Source organism: Lepisosteus oculatus, chromosome 12 (assembly GCF_040954835.1).
Source record: "Lepisosteus oculatus isolate fLepOcu1 chromosome 12, fLepOcu1.hap2, whole genome shotgun sequence".
Taxonomy (NCBI): Eukaryota; Metazoa; Chordata; class Actinopteri; order Semionotiformes; family Lepisosteidae; genus Lepisosteus; species Lepisosteus oculatus.
Window position 1 is genome coordinate 16,902,805 of NC_090707.1, and position 8,173 is coordinate 16,910,977.

Consider the following 8,173-nt stretch of genomic DNA (forward strand, 5'->3'; position numbering starts at 1 on the left):
AACGTATAATAATTATTTTCAGTGCTCATTCTAGCAAACTCACTTAAGCTTACTAACCAGATATTATCTGAACAGTAGGTTCGTTTTAACTGCCAAACATATGTGGTGTGGCGACACTCAGAATATCATAGCTGCCAGTTTAATTTACATCCAAACAGAAACTGTTGTGTGTGAAAGAAAATTGAAACTAATGGTTAAACAATTCAGATATATATACGCTGGTAAGTGGAATCCATATTGGTTCTTTATCTGATGAAAAAAGAAAAACATTCCAGGCAGATTACATGAAAAGCCTTCCTTTTTTAATGGAGAACACTTTAGGCTTACTCTTTATTTTAAAAAAATGCTGTCTAGGCATTACTCTTTCTTTTAACCACATATTTGTGTCGTCTTCTTTTTTTTGTCTTCACATAAGTACCCTGTGTTGCACCCATTGCTTTCTGGGATAGGCTCTGACTCCCCCATGACCCTGAATTAGAAGAAGCAGTTAGAAGGTGGATGTCTAGATCATATGTGCTTTTACCTTTACACCTAATACTGGATCTCCCCCTATTAAGCCAGTTTCCAAATAAGTGTGTTAAGGCCATACCACGCTTACTCTCTGTAGTAATATACTGTATATTACTATATTGTACTGTGTTGAATTACCCCCCTAATCCATGTGTTGTTATTACTCCACTGCCAAATACATGCACTTATCTCTTCCTGCATGGTAAATATTTTTAAAGTATTTTGCATTATCATATCTAGTATTGCATTATTTTGCTGTCTGTTTTATATATAAGTTTATGATATTGATCTATGCAACTATAAGTTCACTTGCATAAGGGCTTCTGTTAACAACAAGACATCATCAATGGTATCCTCGTCACCGATGGACAACAGTATACTTCACTGGCAAATTTGACAAATATTATGATTTCTGTTTTGACCGTAGTAGCCAGCACGTCAGGGGTGTGATGACAGTTTGGTGAATGTATACTTCCAAATCATGTAGAGGAACACATTAAGTGCTGCATGAGGAAACAGACTTTATGATATCCAGGTTGTCACCCTAGTCATTAGACTGTGATACCATGGAATAGGACATTTGGCCTAAACTTTATTTGGACTGATTCTGTGACCCATCACAGAAGGATCAGCAATTTCTTACAGCTTATCCCGAACAGGAAAAATGAGGATTCACACTGAGATCTGATTCTGAACGCATTGAAGCAATGTGAGATACTGTCTAGGCAACACCAGAACTCTGCAGGAGCTGTAGGACAACATTGTCTGGGACGGAGCTCTAACAGCAAGATCAGCCTCACACTTGTGGGATGTGGTTGCTTCCTGAGTGACTCCCCAAAAGATGGCGCACAACTGACTGAGCGTGACTAAAGGTGGTATGTGAGATTAGTCAGCATGGGTTCTCTCTCAGCTCTCAGTGACACAGAGCCCCCCCTCCTCCGCCTCTTTTGCAGGCATGGGGTTCTGCTGCTCGGGTATGTGCCTCATCTCCAATCGGTGCTGAACCTCCAGTACAGGATTGTGTTGCTCACGTTGTGTTAAAAGACAAATCCTAAAGATGGATGTGTCTGAGGAATCTACCTACAACTGTGTGCAGCCAAACAATTTGCACTTGCGATTCAGACTTGTTAAATAAATGTTTGTCTTTGTATGTGCTCTGCCAGTTTTGTGTTGGTATAACATAATTGGCATTTCTACATGTATGAAGTAGGTTTGTAAGGGTTTCATCAGGTGGTACGGTGGCTCTGTGGCTAAGGATCTGCGCCTGTGGCTGGAAGGTTGCCGGCTCGTATCGCGTAGCTGGCAGAGGAATCCTACTCCGTTGGGCCCCTGAGCAAGGCCCTTAACCCCAACTGCTCCAGGGGTGCTGTACAATGGCAGACCCTGCGCTCTGACCCCAAGCTTCTCTCCCTGTCTGTGTGTCTCATGAAGAGCATGCTAGGGTCTGTGGAAAGACTAATTCCTAATACAAGAAATTGTATATGGCCAATAAAGTGATCTTAGGTGTTTCAAACTGTTTTCACTACATCCTGAACGTATACAAATACATAGGAAGTGAGACAGCCTAAAAAATGTGCTCATGACCAAACATGGAAGTGAAATTTCACATGCATGGAGGATGTAGTGCCATCAATTGTTCTCAAAGTCTCTTCTCTTTGTTTTGCACTGAAGGTTAAACTGCATATCAAGAGCATGTGCCATTCAATAAATTCACACAGTATTCATGAAAATCCTGATCCCCAGCAAATGCTTATTAGCAGATATTTCATCAACACTTCTTTACTCTAGCCACAACGCTTTTATATTATCAAAGGGTAACTGAGCCCTCAAGCATCTATATACAGCTACTGTATGTTAGTGTGGAAAATACCTCATTTCATTTTAATAAGCGGACCTTGAACTAAATGAACCCAATGGTATACAACGCCATACTTCACTATAAAAACTATAAAAAAATACAACCCAATTTGCCTCAAGTATCCTGCATATAATAGACTATACATTTGGAGTTTTACTGAGTGGAAACATATGCCTTAATTCAGATGCAGGATTATACAAAACACTGTGTTGGAGTTAATCAACAGGCCTGTTGATGATACTCAGTGGCTAGTTGGTATCCTGAATGGCTTTCTCCAAGACTTCATTGGTAGATCGGGTTGTTTAAAAATGACAAACCAAATAAGCAGTTCTGCATTTCAAAATCATCAATATTCCCTACAACAAGCTTTTTTTGTTCCTAAACAGAACGTTTGACATATTTACATGTATTTGGCATTATTGGAGTGACGCATGCAATTATAGTTGCAATTGTTTTTTAGTTTCTTCTATTGTAGTAAGCAAGATGAGGGAAATTGTGCTTAGTATTGCAATTATCTTGTGTCTTACCACATAGCAAATATGCAGAAATAATAGATAAATAGAAAAAAAAACATGCCTGCATCTCCATTTTGTGGAAACCTTAGACACAAATGCCCTGTTTTCATCTGTTACCAACAGGGAGTCTGATTTCAAGTTACTATGTGGACATATTGTCTCAGCCACAATTCCCATCAGCAGGGCGTAAATTTAAATTTTTTCCAACAAAGACTATGGGGCATCTGGTATTGATTTACATATTGTTATATGTCCTTATATATTTCTGTATGTACACAGGATGAGTTCCCATGCATATACAGTATGCGTTCCTTTAAAGTAAACTACGAGTAACTGATGTTCTTTGGAAAAACAGACCTCTTTTTAACAAACCCCAAGATTCAAAATAAGCACTACTGAGCATCCTTCATGCTGTGTCATTTCCTCTGATATTGTGATGGGAACAGAGTGATTTCATCAACCTGCAATTCAGGCTCTGACCATTAGAGTCGGACTACAAAGCACTTCCCTTGCGCTCAGGGGCTCGTGGAAACAAATGACGGATACTTCTAATCACTTTCCTGTCACTCCTGGTGGCAGGTGAAATCGGGGTTGGGAGGAAGGCCTTAGAAAATCTGTTTCACTGTGTCTAAATGCATGTGTCAGGGCAACTCATCCACAGTTCTTTCTACAAAGAAACTGGGTAAAAAAAGTCTAATTTCCACAACCTTTTATGAGGCTGGAAAAAAGGACAAATATCTCATCTCCAGTCTTCACTAACAAAAAGAGATCTCAGTTAAGAAAAGTAGTGTTTGAGAGCTTTGTGCATGAGATTGGGAATTTAAAGAACTGCAAATCTACACAGTGCAAGTGTGTATCATTTCCTCGAATGTATTAGGTGGCAGGCCACTGCACACACCACAGAGAACTCAACCATTTGAGAAGCAGAGCAGAAACACTGTATGCCAGAATGTAGTGGTGCTATCGATTGATTCAATTCCAATAATTGCACTAGCAGAGAACACTGTGTATTGACTTTTATTGCATGAAAGATGGCAGATGTCTTTTACATCAAGTGACTGTCTACGCTAACATAGGAGGAGGTTTGATAAGTTTTTTGAATTTGTAAAACCAAGATGTCTTGAATGATCCTAAAGGCAAGGCTCTTCTGACAACGCTACACAGGCAATGTTGGTTTCTATATGCATATGCCTGTATCTAGCATATACTATGCAAGATCAACAGATCTCTTATCACTGTTGAACACTTAAAATATGAAAGAAGTCATGCAGTCAGGGCAATGAAAAAAAAATCTAAACTGTACAAATGATCTCAATCTAAAAAAGGAATCTGGAGGATGTGGCTGGCATTATTTCTGTGTGATTTGTGTGAAGAAAAGACACTGTCACACTGCCAGACCATAGAATTCTACATTCCCAAGTGTAAGCAGTACTCTTCATTTCTTGAGTTCAGTTAGAAACAATCGCACCAATAAGGGTAGGTTTACATCTGCTCCTAATTCAAATCCAGGTGCTTTTTTTTTCATTTATTATGATGTTCAGCAGTAAACATGGCCTGTGCGTGTATGGTATTGCCTAATAGAAATTCTGTGCGTTTTTGATGAAAGGTGCTTGATGGATACCATTGGGTATAACAATGTAAATCGTTTCACAAAGAGTAAACCCTGTGGACAGCAAAGTCTCATCTTCCTTCTGTTCTGTCAGTATGCCCTGGACTGTCAAATAACTTGAGGAAATAAACAGCAGTCTTCATGTTGATATAAAATGTCCAGACAAATTAGGTAAATTTGTTAAGCCAAAGTCAAAGGTTTGTAGAACATCGAATGTTCTTTACAAAAATAAATACAGCATCCTGAACATTTCTTCCAACACCCAAAAAAAGCTTCTTTCTATCAGTCTGTTTTGAAACTTCCCTCTTATCAGTAAATGCTGTCACATTACAGTAGAGATGGAAATGAGATTCCAGTTACTTAGCCCCACCTTTTATTTGGGTTTTCATCAAAAAGACATTATCTCAAAATCAAAAGGACAAAATTAGCCTGTCATTGTCAGTTTACTTCATGTCTGTATCATGTATTATTGGCAAATTCATATCATCTACATAATTTAGGAGCAATGTGCATGGATAATATTAGTATTGTGCTTGAATAGTGCATGTTACACTCTAATCAGAAATCGTTGTACAGTAATAAGCAAAGAAAATTGAGATAATGCTTCCATTTCTTCTGGCAGACTGAACGTAGCTGCTGTTGCTTGTATAAGCAAAGGTTCTGAAGGGGTTGTGTTGCATTAACATATTGACAGTTTTGCTCATAAAGACTGTTCTAAGGAAGAAGTGACCCTGTGGAGCAAAACTGCCACACAGGAGACACCTTGTAGGACATGATAAATGGGGCCTCAGAGGGATGCTTCAAAATGGTGCAGTGGGGAGGAATGTGGGCAGAATATTTAATGTGTCTCAATGACAAATGAGCGAAGGGCCAGGAACAAGGACAAAGACTAAGCCAGAGATCAATGCGGAAGGGTCCGAAGGTTAGGCCCTGCAGGGGATGTCAAGTTTTTCTGAGGGTATAACCTCCAGTATTATAGAGAAAGAGCCACAGAGAAGGAAAGGTGAAGTACTGGATCTCTCCTAGTTCAGTGCCAAATTCGTTCTGGAATCAGATGCTGGAAAGCAGGGATAGCCCCCCAAAAAACGAAACAAATACCCACAGCCTGCATGTAGCCTGCCTGCAGACAACAGTTTAATAATAATAATAATAATTGCTTACACTTATATAGCGCTTTTCTGGACACTCCACTCAAAGCGCTTTACAGGTAATGGGGAATCCCCTCCACCACCACCAATGTGCAGCATCCACCTGGATGATGCGACGGCAGCCATAGTGCGCCAGAACGCTCACCACACATCAGCTATCAGTGGGGAGGAGAGCAGAATAATGAAGCCAATTCATAGAGGAGGATTATTAGGAGGCCATGATTGGTAAGGGACAATGGGAAATTTGGCCAGGACGGCGGGGTTACACCCCTACTCTTTTCAAGAAACGCCCTGGGATTTGTAATGACCACAGAGAGTCAAGACCTCGGTTTTACGTCTCATCCGAAGGACAGCGCCTGTTTACAGTACAGTGTCCCTGTCACTATACTGGGGCACTATAATGGGCCCCCTGCTGGCCCCACTAACACCTCTTCCAGCAGCAACCTTAGTTTTTCCCAGTGTCTCCCATCCAGGTACTGACCAGGCTCACACCTGCTTAGCTTCAATGGGTTGCCAGTTGTGAGTTGCAGGGTGATATGGCTGCTGGCCATATCTGCTGGCCAGTTTATCACTGAGAGTTTATAGGGAAGGTTGAACAAACGTCTGAAGCTGCAAAATGGCAAATCAAGTTTTGACGGTTCCAGATGGCTGCTGCGCTACTGCAGTTAGCGACTTGAGAAGTGTCTCTTCTCAGAGGATTGGTGTAACTAGAGCGATCACTGAAGCGGTGCTTTGTTTTCTTATTTCTCACCATGCATGCCTTTAAATCCATTGAAGCGAGAGGAATAAAAACAGGTCCTTGTTTGCTTTTAGCAAAGACGTCCTCTAGCTTTTTTATGTGCTTTTAAAACAAAACTTATTTTGGGCCCCATGTGTTCTAACAGTCATTCAGGCAGAGTCTGTGTATACTGCTCAGGGGGCAGCCTAAACAGTATAAATATAATGGCAGAGATTCTGTAGCTAACTACCAGAGATAAGCCCTTTGTTACTGCTGTGAGCAATGAGAAAATATACATTTTTGCTACATTTTTGCCTCCTCAGCCGTAAGCCGTAAGCATTCAGCAAAGTAATTTGACCAGATTTCTTCTTGGGCCCAGATGATGAATTATGGTATGGCAATAATGCACCACACAAAACTGAAGATGAGTGTCTGTAGCATGAAACATGGCAAACGTGTGGTAGTTTCTGGTGCTGGAGATCTTTGATACATCAAAGGAAAAATAGTACAGGGCAGCTAGGAAATACAAAACAAGCACGTTTCTGTTTCAACAAGACTGGGGTCACAAATATACACTTTAACATCTGTTTCTGCCTGAAAAACAGTTTCAGGATTAAAAATACAGTGTAAAACTGCAGAGGCCGTGCAATTCCTGCCTTACTCTATGCCTCACATATGTTTTCACTTGACTTGTGTATTGGTTTTTCTGTTTTGTATTTACCCTGTGTATTATTGAGTACTGTGTAAATCCACATTAGTCAGAGGTTGTGCGCTGTTCCTGAGTATTGCACTGTTCCTGAGCAGTTTAAACAGTAAAGTCATCAATTCAGAGTACAAATCAGGCCTAGTAGTCCAGACCTTACTGTTTCTTATCTGAGCTATCAGTGGATGTGAAGCATCCAGGGGCGTCATCGGTGCTATCGACGTTTTCGCCACTGAGGGCTATGAATACAGTACCTTTCTTTCTTGTGCAAGTACCAGCGATTGACAGCAACTGATCAGGTATCCTAGATCCAAGATTGCAGACCCAAGAAACCTCGGCTACTTCACTCAGGTAACCCTGAAGACAGACCCAGAACAGTATGATCCAAATCAGATTGCGCATGATTTATAGTTTAAAAAACTGGGGTTTTTTGTTTTCCTCTGCTTTGTGCCCATGGTTTACTGTTACTATACTGTCCACAAGCAAGTTTCTGTTCAGCAAGACTGGAGTCACAAATATACACTTAAACATCAGTTTCTATCTGAAGGGTTCTGGACTGATTGATTGGTTGATTGGTTGGTTGGTTGGTTGACCAATCGATTGATCGATGAGTCTGTACAAGCTAAAAGGCCAAATGAAATAGAAGAATTCGGAATCCATAAATGAAATGCATTCATTTTTCCATTAAAGCCATTACTTTGACGAAGTGACTGAACTTTTATGAAACACCAGGAATATAAAGAGATTTCAAGTATGGATGAAGTGCAATAGCAACATGTTACTGTTGTTAGGAATGAAAGAAATGTGAAAACCCACTGTGGAGAGAATGATGCCCAGTTTTTCTTTATTTAATGTACAATCTTTAATTTCAGCTGCAGATCACACACGCAAACGCAGACCGGACTGAACCAGACCAGATTTGCTGGAAACATCTGAGCATCAGTAGGGGGGCGCAAAAAGCACCTTTCTCTTAATTACAGGACAATGACAAACCGCAAGGGTCACAAATAATCAGCCTTTAAAACAAACCCCCTGCATCACGTGAGAGAATACAGCTGCAGTAATTATGCAATCAAGTATGCGAGTCTTGGTGAAACAGTGGCTGCTGCTCT